This window comes from Apodemus sylvaticus, chromosome 8 (assembly GCF_947179515.1).
Source record: "Apodemus sylvaticus chromosome 8, mApoSyl1.1, whole genome shotgun sequence".
Classification (NCBI taxonomy): domain Eukaryota; kingdom Metazoa; phylum Chordata; class Mammalia; order Rodentia; family Muridae; genus Apodemus; species Apodemus sylvaticus.
The window spans coordinates 61,060,453-61,082,452 of NC_067479.1; positions in this window are offsets into that span (position 1 = coordinate 61,060,453).

Below are 22,000 nucleotides of genomic sequence, written 5' to 3' on the forward strand. Positions count from 1 at the left end.
CATCTTTCCTCCATTAAATTGTATTTTGGGTACAGTATTGTGAAAGTAACTAACACGACAGCCTTTAAGTCTCAGGCTTCGGGAAGTTATTTTCAGTTTGTCAATCATAAGGCTTGGTCTTGTCTCCTTTGACTCTCAGCCTGCGACATTGCCAACAACAGCTGAGTCCTCATCCCTACAGGAGTCCAGTTCTCCACACTGATCTTGCTGTAGACTCTCATCCTTCAGTTCCACAACAAGCCCATGTGGTCGGAGAATGATTATTGTTCTTTCACAGAGGAGGAGACCAAGTCTCAGGGATGTTAACTAACTGGCCTGGGCTACCTTGCTGTGTTGTGCAGATGGGCTGTGGACCAAAGCTTTCTGGGTCTTTACTGCACTGGACTCAGGAGTAGACAGTTTACATAGCTCATCATCTGTACCAGCCTTTAGAACTACCTATATCAGATGGGTGTGTGTGAAGTCATCTTCCTTCTTCCCTGTCCATCCTTCCTCCTGTCTTCACTACCTCCCTTAACTACTATCAGGTCAAAAGCTAAAAGTTGACACTAAGCTTTCAGTGTGTTTTACCTATTCTGATGGAGGACTGTGAGGTCCTCAGAAGCAAGAGGCCACCATGCCTCTAATAGAAACTCGATATTCCCTGCATGTGCCTCAGTGACTGGCAGAGGCTTACAAACTAAAGGCATTAAAAAAGATGCTTGAATCTGTGGATACAGGACCAGGGATACAGAGAACTATACTACACTGTTCTTGGTTTGTTTCATTACTTTCATTTTTGATGGTATCTAGGTAGAGAAGCTTGGGTCTGTTAGAGAAGCTTGGGACTGGTGAAGAAGCTTAGCTATGGTAGAGAAGCCCAAAGCAGAAGGGCCTGGTGCTTCTCTCGGGGCTGATTCGAAAAGTGGAGCACACCAATAACCTACTCTCTGCTTGGCCCGGCCTGCAGGTACAAGTCAACCCAGAACACGAAGAATGGGGGAGTGGGGACTGAAAAGACACAGATTCAAGGAACAGAGTCAAGCCTGATGTTGGTCAAGACTCAAAGCTTATTTCTGCAGCTCCAGCTCATGAGCACTTGAGAAAGTTCCTCTAAAGACTGAGCATAGATAAGAGTTCCTCTTGGCGGTACACTCTGCTCTCTGACCTTGGCCACACCCACTGCTCTCATTTGGTGGTACTCCCCACACCACTCAGCCCCTGGCCTCCCCCAGCCTGTGAGCATGCCCTGTGTCTGAGGAGAGACAGGGAACGTTGTCCCTGGGGCAGGAGGATGCAGGTGACATTGGCTATGACTTCATCCTGGATGGCTAAGGCACTAGGGATTCCAAAGATGCTCTCATCCTCCAAGGGACACTGTGGGCAGGTACTCTAGGGGACAGAGCCAGTTTCAGGTCATCTGGTAATGAGCATCGTGTCTGTGGAGTATGCTGTTATTACAGTCTGTCCTCACACAGAGAATGACTGTGTAGGGCCTAGAGAACGAGAAAAAGGGAAATATATTCCCTAACACACCCGACTCTCCTTTAAAACTTTCAATGGATCCCCAGCAACCACAGGAAAAATATTCAAACCCCAGGGCCATCCATAGGCCCCATTTTCTCCTCTAGACCCCAACAACTGCCACCTATAATCAGACATACTGTGAGAGCTGAGTTCTCCAGAGAAACAGAACCTGTTACAGAAAAGGACACAGGTATAGATATGACTGTGGATAGAACTGAAATTCACCATAAAAATTAGATCATGGCAGCCAAAAGAAAAGATCAATGCCTAACCTGGTTGTCATCTGTGAGGTTCAGTCAAGAACTGATGGGCATAAATGTAGAGACCCACAGCCAAACACTAGGCCAGGGTCAGGGAATCCTGAGGAAGAGAGGGAGGAAGGATTGTAGGAGGCAGAAGGGTCAAGGACACCAAGAGAGCATGACACACAGAATCAATTAACCAGGGCTCACAGGGGCTCAGAGATTCAAGCAGCAGCTGCAGAGTCTGCATGGGTCCACACTAGGCCTTCTGCATACATGTTACGGCTGTATAGCTGGGTGTTCTTGTGGGGCCCCTTAGTGTGGGAGTGAGGGTGCTTCTGACTCTTTTCCCTGCTCTTGGGACCATTTTCCTTCTACTGGGTGGCCTTGTCCAGTTTTGATATGGGGTTTTGTGCATAGTCTTACTGAATCTTCAGTTACTCCATGTTAAATTGTTATCTCTGAGAAGTCTGCTCTTTTCTGAAGGTAAGTGTAAGAGGAGTAGATCTGGGGGAGAGAGGGGTTAGGGAGGGTCTGGGAGAAGTGAAGGGGGCTGGAAAAGTGTGGTCAGGATGTATCGTATGAGAGAAGAATAAATTTAAAAAAAAAATAGTTTACAAGGCTCTGACAGCTGAGGAGTCCTATGATCCGCAGTCTGCAAGCTAGAGGATCAATCTGTGGGACGGCCTGAGAACCAGGAAAGGGGGAGGGGTAGCCCCACTAGAATTCAGTACGTAGAATGTGGGTCTGCGGGAGAAAAGCTCCAATGCTCATGGACAGGAGGAGAGAGAGAGAGAGAGAGAGAGAGAGAGAGAGAGAGAGAGAGAGAGAGAGAGAGACCACCCTTCCTCCCCTTTCTATCCACCATCGGCTCTCAATCCACGCTGAACAAAACAGGAATTCTTCACTCGGTCTCTCCACGGGCTGTTCTGCCCACCCTGTATACTGACCCCTGGAGAAACGCTGCGGTCTCCAAAGATGCCGCAGTGTCTCCTGCTGCCCACAGTCGCGCGCACCACCCTTCCTCGTGCACAGGTTGACTTCCTCTGCCCTCTCAAGCCAGCTCTGGCTGCACATTGATTCCCCAGTGCACACTGTCATCTCCTCCGGGATGCCTTCCCTAACGCAGTAAACAGTCATCTCACCCATTTCCCAAAGCACACGAGGGCGATACTGATCAACAACACATAAAGGTGGCATGGATGGCAGCCTCGGGGAAGTCAGGATTCCTAAATTACAGGACTCTCCATGATAAAGCACTGACAATCATGAACAAGTATTGAACAAAGTCTCTGAATAAGGAGAGGGTGTCGCTATGGTACCCACTTTACACAATCGGACAGCTTTGCACATTTTCATAAAAATATAAATTATTCTTAATTATCTTAGTGTGGCTTGTGACCCCAATCGAGACCCTTGGGGGCGGGGTAAGAAGGCTCAGAGTCAATGACACAGACTCTGGATGTCAGGCAAATGGCAAAAGTAGACTCATTCATTGCAGGAACTGGGCAAGCCTTTATAACCTCCACCTGGGGCCTCATTGGCCCACGACCACTAGGTCCATGTAGTTTGCACCATCTGATTGGTTGGTCTGGTGATGTGCTCTGTCATTGTCTCCATGGGGTCAGGCAGGCTTTAGGGGTTAGCAGGTTTGTAATCTACCATTGCGCATGCATGGGTCACTGTGTCCCTTTCAATCAGGGTTTACTGACTTATTCTCCTACATCTTAGGGGGATGGTGCAGTGCTTAGGAGATAAAGGCAGGTCGGTTTCCATGAGTTCAGATCCAGCTTGGGCTAGGTAGTGAGACCCTGTCTCAAAAGAAACAGTTAATTTTGCTTTCTGATTTATAAGGAACATATATTTGTCACAGTGGTTTTGGTGATATTGTGGGGTTTACAAAATAGAAGATTAAAGTTATTCACAATTCCAGGTCTCGGTGACCTGCCCAGAAGCAGAAAGCAAGGGGTCAACAAAGAGAAAGCTGGCATGAGGTGTCACCAGACCCAGCTTAGTCCTGACAGGACAGAGGCACACAGAGAAATGACATACTGGTGCAGAAACAAAACTACTAGCTGTGACTAAGAAGCTGGTTCCCTCCTAACGTCCCCACCCCTCACTTATTGGCTCTGGAGCATATTTGGGGGGAGGCAGGCACACATGTATGTGTGGGTACATGTGAGTGTACATGTGTTTGGAGGTCAGAGGACAACCTTGCAACTCTTTCTGTGAAAGAGTCCCAGGGATCTTTATCTACTTCTGAAACACTGGGATTATAACATAACACAACAGCCAGCTTTTTACATGAGCTCTGGGGATCAAACGACACTCCTTGTGCATTCTTTTTTTTTTTTTTTTTTTTTTTAGAGTTCTTTTTTTTTTATTATTCGATATAATTTATTTACATTTCAAATGATTTCCCCTCTTCTAGCCCCCCCACTCCCCAAAAGTCCCGTAAGCCCCCTTCTCTTCCCCTGTCCTCCCACCCACCCCTTCCCACTTCCCCGTTCTGGTTTTGCTGAATACTGTTTCACTGAGTCTTTCCAGAACCAGGGGCCACTCCTCCTTTCTTCTTGTACCTCATTTGACCTTGTGCATTCATAGTGAGTACTTTACTGAGCTGTCTCTCCAGCCTTAATAATTGCTTTTTGGATATTAAAAGTCGTGTCTAAAGTAAATCCTGAAATACACTTAACCTGCTTGCTGATTTGTGTGCGTGTGCGTATGCATGTGTGTTTCAAAGTGGTTTCTCTGTGTAGTCCTGGCTGTCCTAGAACTTGCTCTGTAGACCAGGCTGGCCTTGAACTCAGAGACCCACCTGCCTTTGCCTCCTCAGCACTTCACTGGGTGTAAAGGCGTGCACACCACTACCACCTGGCCCTGGTTGCTGGCTTTAAACAATGCAGAATTCGCTTCACTATTTACTGTTTCCTTTTGGGACTTTCAGCTATGGGTGAAGTGAGCTCATAATTACGTTTTCTTACCACACCCTCACAGGTATTGCTCTATAATGCAAGTTCCGTGGAGGTAGAGGGTGTTGTTTATGGTTTCCAATACAAGTAAAGACAACAATCCTAATACCACAAAGGATATAAATGCTGCTCAAATTTCTAGAGGGGAAAAGGGTTCAAAGAAAATATTGTACACAGCAAAGGTTGAGAGATGGGGATGTGGCCATCAGAGTGACAGCAGGCCATGTTTACACTTTCCCACCAGACATCTGCATGGGGCTTGGCTGGCAGCTCAAGGCTCAGAGCATCCACTGCTCTTGCAGAGAACTGGGTTCCGTTCCCAGCTAGCCAAGGAGTTCAGGGTCAACCTGGGCAACTTAGACACAGTCTCAAAATTACATGAAAAAGAGCTGGCAGTATAGCTCAGTGGTAGAGCATTTGCCCTACTATTTGGAAGGTTCTGCACACCACTCCCTTCCCTGGGCTGCTCTTGCCCTTCCAAACAAGGAAAACAATAAACCAGGTTATATGAAATTCCACAAAGAAACACCAAAATCACAACAAGCGGAAATTATTTAAGGCAACATTTTTTGACTTCAATGAAAACAAAAACTACTTAAGTAAAGATTACAGTCATAAAGAAAAAAAAGAAAAACAAAACCATAGACTGACTCTAGCCCCTTTCTTAGAAGACTCACCCAGCCAGGAATAAAACAGACACGGACACCCAGCAAAACGTGAAAGATCAGAAGAAGCAATACGAGTGGAAGCGGAAGCGGAAGCACAGATCTGACGCAGCATGGCGTCGCCAAGCCTGTCTGCTGTGATATTTATTACAGATAGGACAAGCTCCCTCAATGAAAAGAAACAACTCACAGATCTGATTGATATATGCAGGGCTGATACTGTAGTTTTATGTGTCATAAAAGTATTAGAAATAATTTCCCTCAAAAACAAAGTGAGCCGGGGCAGTGGTGGTGCATACCTTTTAATCCCAGCACTTGGGAGGCAGAGGTAGGCAGAGGTCTGAGTTCGAGGCCAGCCTGGTCTATAGAGTGAGTTCCAGGACAGCCAGGGCTACACAGAAAAACCCTGTCTCGACCAAAAACAAAAACAAAAACAAAAACAAAAACAAAAAAAGTGAGCACATAACCCAGGAAAGGATACATTCCACACACTGGGATAACAAACAGGATAACATTTAAAAAGAAAGAATGAATTAGCTATATATGTATTAAGTGAGATATGATCTCGGAGAGATGCTCTGTGTGTGTGTGTGCGTGCGCGCGCATGCAAAAACAAAATTATTTACCATCTTCATTTTACTTGGGGTTTATATGGATGTGCTAAAGCACCATGACTTGAGGAGGAAAGAGCTTCTTTTGCTTACACTTCCACATCGCAGTTTATCTTGAAGTCAGGACAGGAAGTGAAGACAGAAGCCTGAGGGTAGAAGCCGAAGCAGAGGCCATGACAGGTGCTGCTGACGTCATGGCTTGCTGCCATGGCTTGCTCAGTCTGCTTGCCTTCCTTCTTTTTTGAATTGTTTATTTAAATCCCAAATGTTCCCCCCCCCATCCACCCTCCCAGTTCCCTTCACCTCTGAGAGGGCCACCTCCCCCATCCCCCCACCTTGGAGCATCGAGTCTCTGCAGGATTAGACACAGCCCCTCCCATGGAAGTCAGACATGGCAGCCCCCTTCTACATATGTGTCGGGGACTTTGGAGCAGCCTGTATATGTTCTTTGGTTGGTAGCTCTGTCTCTGGGAGCTGCCAGGGGTTCAGGTTAGTTTCTATTAGTTTAGGTTCAGGAGTTGCCATCTCCTTGAGGGCCTTCAATCCTTCCCCTAACTCTTCCATAGGATCCCTGACCTCCGTCCAACATTTGTCTGTGGGTATCTGCATCTGTCTCAGTCGGCTGCTGAGCAGAGCCTAAGTTATGGTCCTGTCTTTAAGCACAACATCGCATCACTGACAGTGTGAGGGATTGGTGCCTGCCCATGGGATGAGTCTCAAAACGGGCCGGTCACTGGTCAGCCATTCCTTCAGTCTCTTCTCCACCTTTGTCCCTGCATTTCTTTTAGACAGGAACAATTTTGGGTCAAAAGTTTGTAGGTGGGTTGGTGTCCCCGTCCCTCTGCTGGGGGTCCTGTCTGGCTTCTGGAGGTGGTCTCTTTGGGTTCCAAATCCCAACAGTCAGGCATTTCTGCTGCGGTCACCTGCATTGATTCCTGGGAGCCTCCCTTATGCCCAGTTTGCTTTCTTACAGCACCTGGGACGCCAAGCTAGGGGTGCCACTGCCCACAGGAACTGGGTCCTCCACATCGATCATCACCCAAGAAAATGCATCGCATGCAGGCCTGCCCACACGCCAATCTGCTGGGAATATTTTCTAAATCAAGATTTCCTCTTCCAAAATGACTCTAATTTGTGCCAAGTTGACATAAAACTTTCCAGCACAATGCCTCTGGAAAAAAATCCGCAATAAACCAGTAGTAACGATTGCTATTGTTAGAATAAAGACACAGGAGCCAGAGGAACTCCCCATTAGTCTCCCTTGAAAGTTCACTTTGTGCCCAAGTGAGTATTACTAATTTAAATTTTTTCATAAGGAAAACTTAACAATCTCTTAACTAAAACCTTAATTACTTTAACAAAGATTAATTAAAATTTAAAATTGTAGGAAGAAACTAATTGGACTGAGTAATAATCATGTAAGGTGTTTTAAAAGTGGGGGGAGGGGGGCTGTGTGAAGGGGGACTGGGAAGGCAGGGCAGTGATGGGGACATAAAAAAGATATTTTAAAAGTGGCTACAGACTTAAAAACAGGGATGGCTGTAATCATAATGTAGGTAATGCAGAACATGCTATACCTACAGTGTGACACAAAGAAACAAGGAGACACAGTTTAGGTGCCCTAAGGGCACAGGGTTCTGAGGGCAAAGACAGCCTAACAGAAACCAGTCCAATCACTTGGGTGGGAAAAGGTTCAAGAAAGGTGGGCAGGCTGAAACAGAAGCTCACAGTAAACAGAAGCTGCCCTGACCAGTACCAAATCGGGCAAAGGGCAAAGATAGTCCAAGGAATCACCAGGAGGCTGACCGAGACTCAAAACAGCCAAAATCCTGGTAATGAAGGAAATGAAGAGCTAAAATTCACACATGGGCTCTCATCAAACGTGAGATTATCAAAGACAATCTCACACTTGATTACAATGTGGAGAATCAGGTGCTCACAATGTAACCGTGCAAAGCAGCCTGGTGATGTGCACTTTTCTTCCTTTCCTGTTGGTTGTTTTGTTTGCCTGGGATTCACTTTAGGACCTTGCTTATGCTGGGCTAGTGCTGTGGTCCCAGCTCATGGCAACAATGTGTTTTCATCTTTGACAAGTTTGTCTTCTAGAAATTGATCCTAAAGGAATTAAGTGGTCAGGCAACCCACAGTGTAATTTATCCACAACTATGTTCATTTCAGCCTACTTTGACCACACACGTTTATGCGCTGGAAGTAGTATGTGAACCTACAGAATGCCAGTTTCGCATCAGCTAACTACTAGGAATCTAAAGAATACATGCAAAGGGGATTTCTCACAGTAAATGTGGAGTTAAGAGGCTGCCAGGAGTATGAGAGCAAAATTCCGTAAGGCACCTCACATGACTGAGTTTAAATACAGAAAAGGGCTTAACATATTTCACTGTAAACTGGGAGTAGAGGTGCGCTCTAGTAATCGCAGCTCTTGGAAAGGTGAATCGCAGAAATTTTGAGTCCTAGGCTACAGTGTGCTACACATAACAAGGCCTTGTCTCAAAAACAAAACAAAATAAAAACAAACACCTACACACACACACACACAAAGTAGAACAAGACGGCTAATAATATCCTGGATTATCCGTTCAACAATCTCCTGAATAAACGTACAAGTATGTATGCACACCTCCTTCCCCCAACCCCTTACAAAACCTTGGCATTCTACTGGACTCCACTGCAGGAAGAGTTAATTAGCTCCTAATTAATTCTCTAGCCTAGGGAGGGGCACTGACTTCAGATTGGGTGTTGATGACATCATGCTAGTAGCTGCAGCCAATAATGGCGCCCCTGCTCACTAAGCCCTGATGCCTGGGTGAGACCTCTGGGCCACTAGAGTAGCGTTTACTCTAGTGGCGTGGGCGGCCCTGCCCGGGATGGACACACACATTGCCGATCAGGTCACTGTCCCCTGTGTTGAGAGAGCTGATGCTGACAAACGGCAGCCCCGCCCCTCTTCTGGCCTCGGGTTATCGGATAGGGGTGGAGGAGTGCACCGCGCTTTTCTTCAGGTGCCTCCACCCCGGGTTGTTTCTTTTGTTTGCCCTCCTAGCCCCTCTGCTCTGAGGCTCTGCAACGACCCGCCCCTCTAGCTGGTGACCAGGCTGCCCCCTCACAGCCTTAAAGCCCAGCTGCCTCAAGACCACCTGCCACCATTTATTTAATCTCCCAGTCCACGCTCTCGTTCTTTTAGTCTGGTTCTCTTTTTCTGACCCAAGGCACAGTGATTTCTCAGCTAAGAACACAATGGCCAAGGGCAGCAGGGGCAAAGGAGAGAGAGCAAGGCCATGCATAGACAACTCTTCCAACAGAACCAGGGTATCCGGGTATGGTAACTCTGTGAACCTCTTTGATAGGTATGCTAAATAATAGATAAATAAATTGAAAATGTCTGGATTGAAAAGGCAATTACAAAGCCATTATAACAGTTTTGTCTCTTCCCTTTAATCCCAATTAATTAGTCAGCACACTTATTATTACTGTATATTTGCTTCAGTCAAATAATTTCTCCTGACTTGAAATATTCTTTTTTATTAAGTGGCCCCATAATATTCCAGTGTAAGGAATAATTTAACTATTCCTCTTACTCTTGGACATTTCGTTATTTTCAACTTCCTTGTTCCAAATCAGTAATAAACAAGAACAGATCTTTTGGGGGAAAGAATGGATCTTTTGTAGACAGCGAAATGTTTCCTTTGATACAATCATTAAAAAAGTGATCGTTTCCCTAAAATATCTTGTCAACCTTTTCATATTCATTTCCAGTTAAATTAAAATCACTTTTTCGATTTTCAAAGTCTCTAGCCATTTTTAGCACCATGTCTACTTGTTCTGAGATGTTGCTTTAAACATTCCAGTAAGGTGTTGTAGTTGCTTTAGAATTTCATTTGGCGAGCGTGGCGGGGGTGACCTGTGACAGTAGCTCCTTGGGAGTTTTGCAGGAGGATCTGAAGTTCAGGTCAGCCTAGGAAATTTATGAAGACTCTGACCCAAAATAAAAATCTAAAGACAAGGGTTGAGGATATAGTTCGGGTGAATTAGTTACTGTTGCTGCTGCGATGAAACACGTGACCAACAGCAACTTACAGAAGACAGCTTCTTTTGATTATGGTTCCAGACGGAGCGAGCGTTAGGACTGGAAGACGGGGCAGTAGGCAGGCCTTGTGGCAGGAGCAGGAAGCCTGCTGAGCATCTGTGTCCACACACAGGCAGCAGAGGGAGGCAGGAAGCTGGACAAGGCTCTAAACCCCCAAAGCCTTCCTCCAGCAGGGCGAGGCAGGCACCAGCACCTAAAGTTTCATAAGCTTCCCAAGCAGCAACACCAACATGGGGGTGGGGAGGGGGGCTTCCTTATTCAAGCCACCGTGCTTGCTTTAATCCTCAGTAAAACATACACACTCACAAACACATGCACACAAACACACACGTGCATACACACACACACACACACACACACACACACACACACAAAGAAATCTTGAGTTAAGGATCTTGTTATTTTTAGTTGCTATTTTCATATAATCTTATTTCCATTATACTTTGATTGATATTGCTGACAGAAAAGGTGTTGACAGCCTTTAGAAAAAGCTGTTGGAGCCGGATGGTGGTGGCACACGCCTGTAATCCCAGCACTCTGGGAGGCAGAGGCAGGCGGACTTCTGAGTTTGAGGCCAGCCTGGTCTACAGAGTGAGTTCCAGGACAGCCAGGGCTACACAGAGAAACCCTGTCTCGAAAAAAACAAATCCAAAAAAAAAAAAAAAAAAAAAAGCTGTTGGTGATGTCATCCTGTGAGTCAACAGGACACAGAAATCATCAAGGTCCTTGAAAATGGTGACAATAAATGTTAATGATGATGGACAGTGTTGCTGTAAGACATCCTAGATCATAGGAGCCTCACTGTAACCAGCTAACACCCAGTGAGAGCTGCTACCCAGGCAACCACACAAGGCCAGTAAAGGAGAATGACGGAATCTCAGGCCACCGCTGTCATCCAAGTACTGCAAATGCACAATATGAACAAGTAAGACATTTGGCTGGGGGTGAGGGGGAAGCACTGATATGTGAAGGGAGCCATTGGGCTCCCGTTCCCAGTCTTGAAGCAGTCTGCTGTCTTCAGGTGACTCTGAAGACTCCAGGTAATTACACAAACAAACTTGGAGTAGACTTGCCTCATATGTTTTGATGAATTTAAATAAAAACTTGCTTTGTATTTTATTCCAACCTTGTTAATTCTTGTCTGAAATTATCAAGAATCTCATGTTCTTTTTTTCTTGAGTCCGTATAGTGAGGAACTAGACTCCCTGCTGTTGTGTTTTATAAAAAAGAAAAACCCAGGAGTAGGTTTGGTGGAGGTGCAGTATGGTGTGGGGGAAGGGGGTGCCTCTGCGGGCCCATACTAGGGCATCCCTTCCCCCTGAGGGACCAGCCGTAGGATGGCATAGTATAGAAGAGTTTATTTAGGGCATGGGGAGGGGAGTTGAGGGGGGAGTGGAGACAGAAAAGCAGAGAGAGACAGAGAGAGACAGAGAGAGAGAAAAGACTGACCATGAACACATGGAGAGAGAAAAGGGGAAGGGGAATGGGGAGAAGGGACAGAGAGGGAAGAGGGAAGAGGGGAAGAGAAGTCCCAATTATAGTGAGTCAGGCACACCTGGCTATTTGGCTATTGCCAGGTAACTGTGGGGAGGAGCCTAGAAGAAATGTCAACACTGCTGGGCAGGGGTGGTGCACGCCTTTAATCCCAGCACTTGGGAGGCAGAGTGAGTTCAAGGCCAGCCTGGTCTGCAGAGTGAGTTCCAGGACAGTCAGGACTATATAGAGAAATCCTATAGTCCTGGATATAGAAAACCAATAAATAAATAAATAAATAAATAAATAAATAAATAAATAAATAAATAAAGGAAAAGAAAAAAGAAAGACAAAGAAAGAAGGAAAGAAAGAAAGAAAGAAAGAAAGAATGAATGAAAGAAAGAAAGAAAGACATGCCAACACCTGCTACTGTCGCTCATCAATTTATTTTGAAAAAAGAAAATTAAAGCAATTGATTATAGTATTATTATGCCCAATTTAAGAATCCCTTAAAAACTATTGACTTTTATGTGTGCGAGTGTTTGCCTGGATGTATGTATATGCATTTCACTTGTGCCTTGCACCACTGAGGCCGAAGAGGGCACTGGACCTCCTGGAACTGGAGCTGGAGCTAACTGTAAGCCACCATGCATATGTGCTGGAAATCAGACCTGGGCTCTCTAGAGAACAGTAACAACTCAGCCTCTGAGCCCCAGCTCTCTAACCACAAGGATTAGTTTTTAACTAACAATTTTACCAGCGGGTGGAGAGATGACTCAAGGGTAAGGAGCATTTACTGCTCTTGTAGAGGATCTAAGGCTGGCTCCCAGCACTCAACATGGTGGCTCATAAACACTCCAGTTCCCGGAACTCCAGTTCCAGGGGATCTGCATGCCAGGAGCACTGCATGTACAGGGTCCACAGATAATGTATGCAGGCAGAAAATGCGTTCAGATAAAATAAAAGTAATAAAAAGTAATTATTTCTTTAGAAAAATAGGATTCTGTCTTCTCTCTCGGGTAGGGTCTCCTACTGTTACCCAGGCTAGCAATGTTTTTGCCTCAGTCTCCCAAGTATCTGGATTACTGACATAAGTCACTACAGCTCACTTAATTTTGAAAACACTAACAAAATTAAATAAAAATTCTATTTGTTGGCATATTTTCTTTTGTGACTTTATATTTACTTAGCTTTAAGTCTTGGTATATGAATTATTTCTTCTATTTTTTCATATTCTGGAAACTTTTTAAAGTAAAAATCCTAAGGGGACTCTTTTGTGTGTGTGTGCCCCGCCCTCTTTTTTTGTTTGCTGTTGTTTTGAGATGGAAGTCTATTCTGTACCACAAGCTGGCCCTTGAATTCAAGATCCTTCTTTGGCCTCCTGAATGTCTGGGATGATGGGCAAGCAATACCACACCCAGTTTCCAAAAATAACTTCTCAAGGGAGAGGGGAATGGCTCAGTAGATAGATGCCTTTGCACCCAGGTCTGATGATCTGTTTGAACTGACTCCTGGGAGTGTCCTCTGACTTCCACACGTGCTGTGGCAGGCACACATTCGTGAACGCACACAATCAGTACATGGCTGAAGTGACTTAGAATTCTAGGAGATTCAGAACCTTGGCACTGCTTCCTGCTGCCCTGCTCCTCGCCCTCTGGTAGAGCGGCTGCTCTGCATTCATTTCATTCCTGTCATTCCTGTCATTCCTCTGTATGCATTTTTGCTGTTGTTGTTGTGATCCTTTGGCAATATTTCTCTAGATGTTGGTGTTCTGTGACCTATAATTCAAAACACATGCTGGTCTGTTGGGATGCGATAAGCAACTTCAATATCCATCATTGTGGGTTTTAAATGAAACTTCCGTTTTCTGCTCTTCATTTTCTCCTGTATTTGGTTCTTTTCCCTCTCTCTCGCCATGTTACTAGAGCTGCCCTCCATGTTTCTTCCTCAGTTTCCCCTAGTCTTCTGCCTGTCTGTCCAGGAGGTCTCTTCTGTGGGTGTCAGGGCTGTAGGACTCCTCTTGTTTCCTGGACTGACTTCACCGGCTTCCTTTTCTCCCTCTGCTTTTGCTCCATCGCAGCCCCCTCCATGCTGCCACAGACCTAGAGCTGGGGTGTACACATTCAAATGCACCCCTACGAAAGGAGCGGGGTGGAGCCCAGCCCCCAGCCCGACTCTTTCCTATGTTCCTTCATGTTCTGCTAGGTCCCCATTGTTCCCAGACTGTCTGTTCTTTAAACTGAATTATGCAAATACCAGCCAGCCCAGTATCCATGGAAACCACATCTCCTGCATTCCTCAGCCTGTTTTCTGGCAGAAGAGACCCATCCAAGTGACAACCACAAACAAGGACAAATGGCAGGAAGGCTTCCCGAGAGCACTGGGCCTTTGGTCTCTGTCAGTATGGAGCCATCTTCTCAGCCCTTCTGTGTGGCTGGGGGAAGGGAGTGGAGTGGCCGGACACAGCATGGAAGGCTTTCTCTTCTAGAATCCTGGAGACTTTGTGATCCCGGTCTCTCTCAGCACTAACAATGGTCTTTGTCCAATCACCATGAAGACAGCCCCTCAGTGGGCGGGAGGCAGCATCGGGTGTTATCACTCAGCTCACGTGTACTTGTGAGCCACTGCAAAAATGACAGCACAGTTTTATCCTGTGTGATCCACTAATTTTATGCACAATCCTCTAGCTCTGCTCCCCTCTATTCCTTTGCTGTGTCTGAAACAATGTACGCAGTCGTTTCCTTCCGGGCTCAAAAAAAAAAAAAAAAAAAAAAAAAAAAACCTCCAGTCAGTGGGTGTCAGTCTGTGTAAGACCCCCAAAAACCAAGGGCGCCCCAGCACCCCACGCCTTGGAAGGCGACACCCAAATCACTCATGAGAAACGGTCTCGATGCAATAGCATGAGGATTTCTTTATTCCAGAATTCTGGGTTCCACAGCTGTACACCACGCAGGGGTAGAGGACTATGGACCCCTGCCAAATTGCGACAGCTTTTATAAGTTTACAACAAAGCCCACGAATCACAAACCAATCATTCCTTAGCATTAAGAGCCCGCGAAGTGCGAGCCAATCGATTTGTACCATTCCATAGTTTTTAGGCCAATCAGTTTAAATTATCGGAGCCTGCGCTCAGTGGACCAATTAGTTTCCTATTGGAGTCTATAGCTGTGTGAACTCCTGGATAGGGGTAATGGCGTAAGCAGTTTACAGAAGCAAGATAAGCTTAGCTCATTTCCAGTTACCTTGTGGGGCCAGGATCACCTATTCAAGGCCTTTTTGTCTAGCTCTGAACAAAGGACGGGCTCTGGAATGTGACCTTTTACCTAGTTTCTAACAAAGAGCACAAAAAGTGGGCTCTGGAATATGAAGTTATTTGGTGCTCCTTAGAAGGCTGGAGTTAGGCTGTAGTTTCTATTCTTTCATCTGCTTCTTGAATCAGCAGTCCCTTCCAATGCAAAGACAGATTCTTGCTGGTGACAGCTACGGTTTACAAGGCATTAACACTAGAAATTACCTAGTAAAGAAAATGGTACAAGTGTCCCAAGTTTGCATGACATGACTGCAGCCCAGTGACTTAATGGTAAACTCAGTTGCTATATGTGCACCAAACTCTAGTGCTGTGCACATTTGCTCCCCTTCAATCTCACAACCAGGGGTTGCAGAAGGTGCCTGGTTGGTAAGATGCTCACCACACAAGCATGACGGCCTGCATCAGTCTCTGGCACACACATAAAAAGCAAGGCTTAGTGGTGAGCTCCTAATCCCAGTGCTGGGAAGGGAGAGACAGGCAGGTCTGTCCCTAGGGCTCACTGGCCAGTAGATGCTGACTAACCAGTAAGTCCCAGGCCTCTGTGAGACTTTGTCCCCAAAATCAAGATGGACAGCCTCTGAGGAATGGACCTCAGGCAGGCATATATGCATACTGCACACACATACCACCTCATAATTGCCATACATGCTGGGGGTGTAAGAATGCTCCCTCTTTTTTATTTGAAACTAAAGTAAAAAGAAATCTCCCAAGGTCTGACTGCAGTTCAGACAGAATCTGAACCCAGGCTGTCCAACCCAATTCCCTATCCTAGTCTCTGCACTACCAGACTCCTTTGTGAAGACTAGAATTGAAACATCTTTCTTAAGGTCTCAGATTTAAAAGGCTTTTTCTTTTTCTTTTAAAACTCTTAAGATGCGATGTTTAAGCAAAAAGTGTGGAATCTACCAGGGTAACTTTGCGTGAAACCATACAGGCCACACCTTCCCTACAGAGAAGGAATATTTTCACTTATTTTAACAGCATTCTTCATTTTGAGCTTCCTGCTCCTAGTCAGGTCAGCTAGATACAGGGCAGGACAGTCTGCTTTTAAGTTACAGTGCATGTTATGTGCATACAGAAGGAACTCATCAATAGAGTATGCACCACGAACAAAGCCTCTTGAAAGAATAAGAAGAAAACTGATACCATGCCCCGCCTTGGAGGGTCAGTATGCAGTGAGACTGTTCTAGCACATTCTGTACCTTTGGAGTTATAGTAACATGAACATAATCTAATCGCACACACACACTTGAGAGGCTTGTGGTTTCATACATTGCACGCCTATATGTTTAACTCTGGACCCCATTTTTATTACAACCTAATGGCTTGGCTTCCCCAGTTCCTGAAATGTGGTGAACTTTCTTGTGACAGTAGGGCTTCCATGTATGGCTCTATCCCCACAAGGCAATGACTCTCCACCACTGCACTATATCCTTGGAGATGATCCCATGCCAAGATTAAGATCCTCCTGCCTCAGCTTCAAGCAACTGCAATTCCAGGCCAACATCCCGAGACCATAAATATATGTCCTTGTTAAACTGTAGGGGGATTTTTGTTTCTTAATGTGCTTCTGACAATGTAGTTCTCAATCTCTCCCTTGTTTCTGGGATTTGTTGCTGAGAAATCATGATTTTAAAATATAGCATCTGCCACCTTCTGAAGAATTAACTGGCATGTAAGAAACCTGTGCAGGGCTTAAGATAGAGCACTTGGCATTTTCACTCTAAGCCACCTCAAGGAATCCTCTAACAGCTCAGGGTAGATCCTGTTATCCTCAGACCCCTATGGGAAATGCTGCAGAGATCTGGCAGCTTGTCTACCACAAGGCTGGCGCCTGGACCCAGGCTTTTGAGCTTTACATTCTGAGTGCTGTTCTCCTTCCCCAAATGAAGGCAGCATTTTTTGCCTGCCCACCTTTTTAAAGAGAGGGTTTCACAGTGCAGTCTCAGATCTGCCTGCCTCTGCCTCTTGAGGGCTGGGTTCAAAGGTGTTCACTAGCACAACAGGCTTGATGTCTGTTTTATGGAGATTCAAGGACATAATTGCTAGCTCATGATGCACAACTCCTACTAGACAAGCCATAAGTTGTCTAGTAACGGGGTCATCACCTGAGGTCTATCCTTGAGTGATGTTTTTGTGCACTATATACAAAACAAGCTGCCATCTACTACACCCCTACCTAGATGATGCAGCAGACTGCTGCTGTTCCTTGTCCACACACTTGCCACTGTACCAATCCTGCAAGCATCTGTGTGGCTAAGCACTGAAAGACAGGGAGAAAAACCAGACGGTAAAACCTGTCGGTCAGTCCTGGGCTGGAGAGGCAGGCGTTCCATCTGGTAAAGAGTTTGATGTGGAAGCACAAGTATTTTAGCTAGACTTCCAGAGCCCACACATGCACACGTGCGTGCGCGCGTGCGCGCGCACACACACACACATTTTCTGACTCCACTTATAACCTTACAGGATCTTCACATGTGGCCCCTCTTTGACAGAAACATTGTTATGTGGTGGTGGAATGGCCATTTCCCAAAAGTTGAAATGGTAGCTTCTAGAAAGTATAGGGATTCTCATAAAGCCCTCTAATCTTACAAAAATGTTGCCAGAGGGGTTAGTGAGACATCTCAGTGGGCATAGGCACTTGCTGCCAAACCTGAGTTGGATTCCTAAGACCTACGTGGTGAGGGAAACAAAAAGCTCTACAAGTTGTCCTCTGGCCTCCATCATGGTGCTGTGGCCACACACACACCCACCCACTCACCCACAGCGTCAGTGAATATAACTTTTTTTCTATATTCTTTGTTTACATTCCAAATGATTTTCCCTTTTCCGGTTCCCCCCTCCCCATAAATCCCATAAGCCCTCTTCCCTCCACCCATTCCCCAATCACCCCCCTTCCCATTTCTCTGTCCTGGTAATCCCCTACAATGCTGCATCAAGTCTTTCCAGGACCAGGGCCTTCTCCTTCCTTCTTCTTGGGAATCATTTGGTATGTTGTGTTTTGGGTATTCAGAAGCTTCTGGACTAATATCTACTTATCAGTGACTGCATTCCATGTGTATTCTTCTGTGATTGGGTTACCTCACTTAGGATGATATTTTCCAGTTCCAACCATTTGCCTAAGAATGTCATGAATTCATGTTTTTAATTGCTGAGTAGTATTCCATTGTGTAAATATACCACATTTTCTGTATCCATTCCTCCACTGAGGGGCATCTGGGTTCTTTCCAGCTTCTGATTATTATAAATAAGGCTGCTATGAACATAGTGGAGCATGTGTACTTATTGCATGCCAGGGAATCCTCTGGGTATATGCCCAGGACTGGTATAACAGGATCCTCTGGAAGTGTCATGCTCAGTTTTCCGAGGAACCATGAATATAACTTTTAAAGAGAAAATGCCCCCTCCCCAGGGTAATGCAAGTGGTATACATTGCTAAGGAGAGATTCTTTGGTGGAGCTGCCCATGAGCTCCAGGTAGGCCCAGCAATGCAGCTTTTGAGCTGTATACCCACAATGGGGCAGGCTTTAAGATGACACAGCTGCCATGAAATGACTCATGCACCTGAAATAACCCCCAAAATGTCACTGGTCCAGTGGGTATGATCATATCTATGGTGTGTGCCCTATCTGGGGTGAACATGTCTCCCTAGGCCACCCAACAGTGGTGCATAGCTGTATAACTACCCAATAGCCATCTGGAAGCTATGACATCTAGAGCTGACAGGTAGCCGTGTGGCTCCTACACTCACCATAAAAGTTAATAGCAAGATGGCCAAGTCACAGCCGGCAGAGAGATGGAGACCAAGGGGCAGGAACATGCTGAGAAGGATCATGCTCTCAAGTTCATAAACTCCTTCAGGGTTGGAGATTACTCTGACTAAGAGCACTCGCCGCTCTGAGAATGGAGTTCAGACCCAGCAACCCATGTTACTTGTATCTCTGTCTTCAAGCAATCTAACACTCCCTTCTAGCCTCTTCAGGCAGACACAGGCCTAAACAATATAAAGGCATCTTTTAAAAACAAGATAATCTTGGTCTGAGTGTGGTTGCACACTCACACACACACACACACACACACACACACACACACACACCAGCCCTTGGGAGTCATAGGCACATCTCTGTGAAGCCTCCCTGGTCCACACAGCATGTTCCAGGCCAGCCAGATCTGTGAGAGGCTCAGTCTCAAAGTCTCAAACAAACAAACAAACAAATCTGGCCATAAATAAATAATAAATACCGACCCTGTCTACTCTTAGAGTCTCAGAGACTTCTCTTGTTCTGATATTGAAGCAAAGACCATATTCTTCTGAAGTCCCACCCTCCAAAAAGTAAGAGGGAGCTAGGGGAAAGTGGTCGATGGAAACTCAAGGATGACCCAGTAAGGGGGTACGGTGGTTTGAATATGCTTTGCCCATGGGAAGTGGCACTATTAGGAGGTATGGCCTTACTGGAGGAGGTAGAGCCTTGTTAGAGGAAGCGTATCACTGTGTCACTGTAGGGGTGGGCTTTGAGGCCCCTAAGCTCAAGTGCAGAAGACAGATCCAGTCTTCTGTTTGCCTTTGGAACAAGATGTAGCTAGGACTCTCAGCTGTTCCAACACCATTCCTGTCTGGATGCTGCCATGCTTCCTGACATAATGGACTGAACCTCTGAGCTTGTGAGCCTGCCCCAATTCAATGTTGTTCTTTTTAGGAGCTGCGTTGGTTGTATCTTTTTAGGCAAGGGAAAAACAAACTAGGACAGAAATTGGTACCAGGGCCTGGGGTATTGCTGTGATAGGTCTGACCATGTTTTTGTTTGGAAGAATGTAGATTTTGGGACTTTGGACTTGGAAAGCAGTGAAATGCTTCTTCTTTTTATTTTGTTTTATTTTTATTTTTATTTTTCCCCCCTGAGACAAGGGTTTCTCTGTGTATCCCTGGCTGTCCTGGAACTCACTCTGTAGACCAGGCTGGCCTTGAACTCAGAAATCCGCCTGCCTTTGCCTCCCAAGTGCTAGGATTAAAGGCGCGGGACACCACCGCCCAGCAGTAAAATGCTTCAAGTGGGGCTTAATGGGCCGTTCTAGTGTTAGAATATGGAAGATATTGGTACTGGGAGCAATTTGAATCGTGCACACCTGGCCCAAGATGTTTCAGTGGAGAATTTCAGTATGTGGTCTAGGAACTATTTTTGTAATATTTTGGTGAAGAAGTGGCTACTCTTTGCCCTTGTCTGAAGAATCTTCCTGAAGCTAAGGTAAACAGATTTCAATTAACTGCATTGACAAAGGAAGTCTCAAAAAAGCCCAGTACAGACTTTGTCCTCTGGTTTGATCTCATGAAGAGTGTTTTGATCAAGCATAGCAAGGAAAAATACAAAATGTATGGTTCAAATAATGAAGGGGCACCAGAAAGTGAAACAGAACTGAATCCTGTGTACAAAGAGATAGACAGATTAAGGGAGTGGTGGTCTCAGGGCAAGATTCCACAGCTAAGCTTACTGTTTGTGCTTGTAGTTGAACAGGAACAGGTATATCATGTTAGGTGTTGTTACCTGGTTATTGATTTTATTTGGACTTTTAATCTGGAATGAACTACAATCCAGAAATGGATGGCATGCTGTGGTCCAGATCTTGGGGCTGGAAGGCTCAAGCTCTTGATCAAGATCTTGAGGAATAGTGGCTCTGCAAAGCTTAGGCCCAGGCACAGTGGTACACACCTTTAATCCCAAAAGACAAGGGCAAACAGATCTCTGAGTTCAAGGTGGGCCTGGGACAGAGCAAGTTCTAGGGGAAAAGCTCAAGTCTAGGTGGGCGCTATAGGCCTTTAATCAAGGCCAATGTACAGAGCAAGTTTCAGGACAGCCACGCTTAGGCAGGAAAGGAGTTGGAAAACAGAAAACTGATAACATAATAGAACAAGGGGGGCATTTTCAAGCTCTAGCAGGCAGTCGAACTCGGAGGCTTTGGCCATGTGGCTCTGGCTTTAGAGTCAAGAACAGAAGGGACTACTGGGACAATTGATGCTGGTTAGCTGGAGCTAAAAAATTAGTGATTAAGAAGAGACCAGCATCCCTGAGGTGAAATCTTCTGGGAAGTGTTTTCTTCCCAGCTAAGTCAGGCAGTGGTGGCACATACCTTTAATCCCAGCCCTTGGGAAGCAGAGGCGGATTTCTGAGTTCAAGGCCAACCTAGTCTACAGAGTGAGTTCCAGGACAGCCAGGGCTATACAGAGAAACCCCGTGTGGAAGAAAACAAAAGACAAAACAAAAATCAAACACATCCAAGGTCGTACCTCATGCTGCAGCTGGACTTGGTGATGTGTAAGAGTGACCTGGGTGTTTCTGGTTTTGAGTACATGAAGAGATTGTGAAGATCAGCTGAAGCTTGGCACTGAGAGGCCAGGGAAGGCCATGAGTGAAGGTGCAGCCTCAGCTGCAATTGAGCAGGAGTGAAGAGATCAAAGGAGCTGAGGCTTAGCACCATGAAGGGAGCGTATGAAAGGCTTTTGGGGGAGCCTAGTTACAATGGAAGACCCCAGTGCCTTGGAGATGCCAGTACCATGGGATGATCACCAAGAACAACAGCAGCAGTGGAGTGGAATCCACCAGCACCTACAATGCTACAGAGGGCAGAGCTGGAGAAGTGACCTATACCCTTTGGAGGAGCCAAGATCATGTGTGGATAGCAAACACTGGAATAAGAAGGTGTGAAGTTGAAGATGCTTTGGAGACCCCAAGATGTTCCAGATGCCAGAGTCGTGGGATCCCTGTTGAGGAAAGCTGCCAACAGGGAATGGAATCAGCCCAGGAGTAAGTAGTCTGTTGCAGTCAACAAAGATGAAAGGAGTTGGAGATCTGACATTGGTCATGGAGGTACAGTTTGGCCAGCTGGTTTTTGGACTTGCTTTGGTCCAGTATTTCCTCTCTATGACATTTGGGAATGGTAATGTATATCCTGTGGTGTAGGAGAAATGTGATCTGCTTTTTGAAATTCGGATTTTATAGGGGATTAGTTAAGTGATTGGATGAATCTCAGAAGAGACTTTGAACTTTTAACATTGTTGAGACTGCTATAGACTATGGGGACTTATGAAGTTGGACTAAATGTATGTTTGCATTATGCTATGGC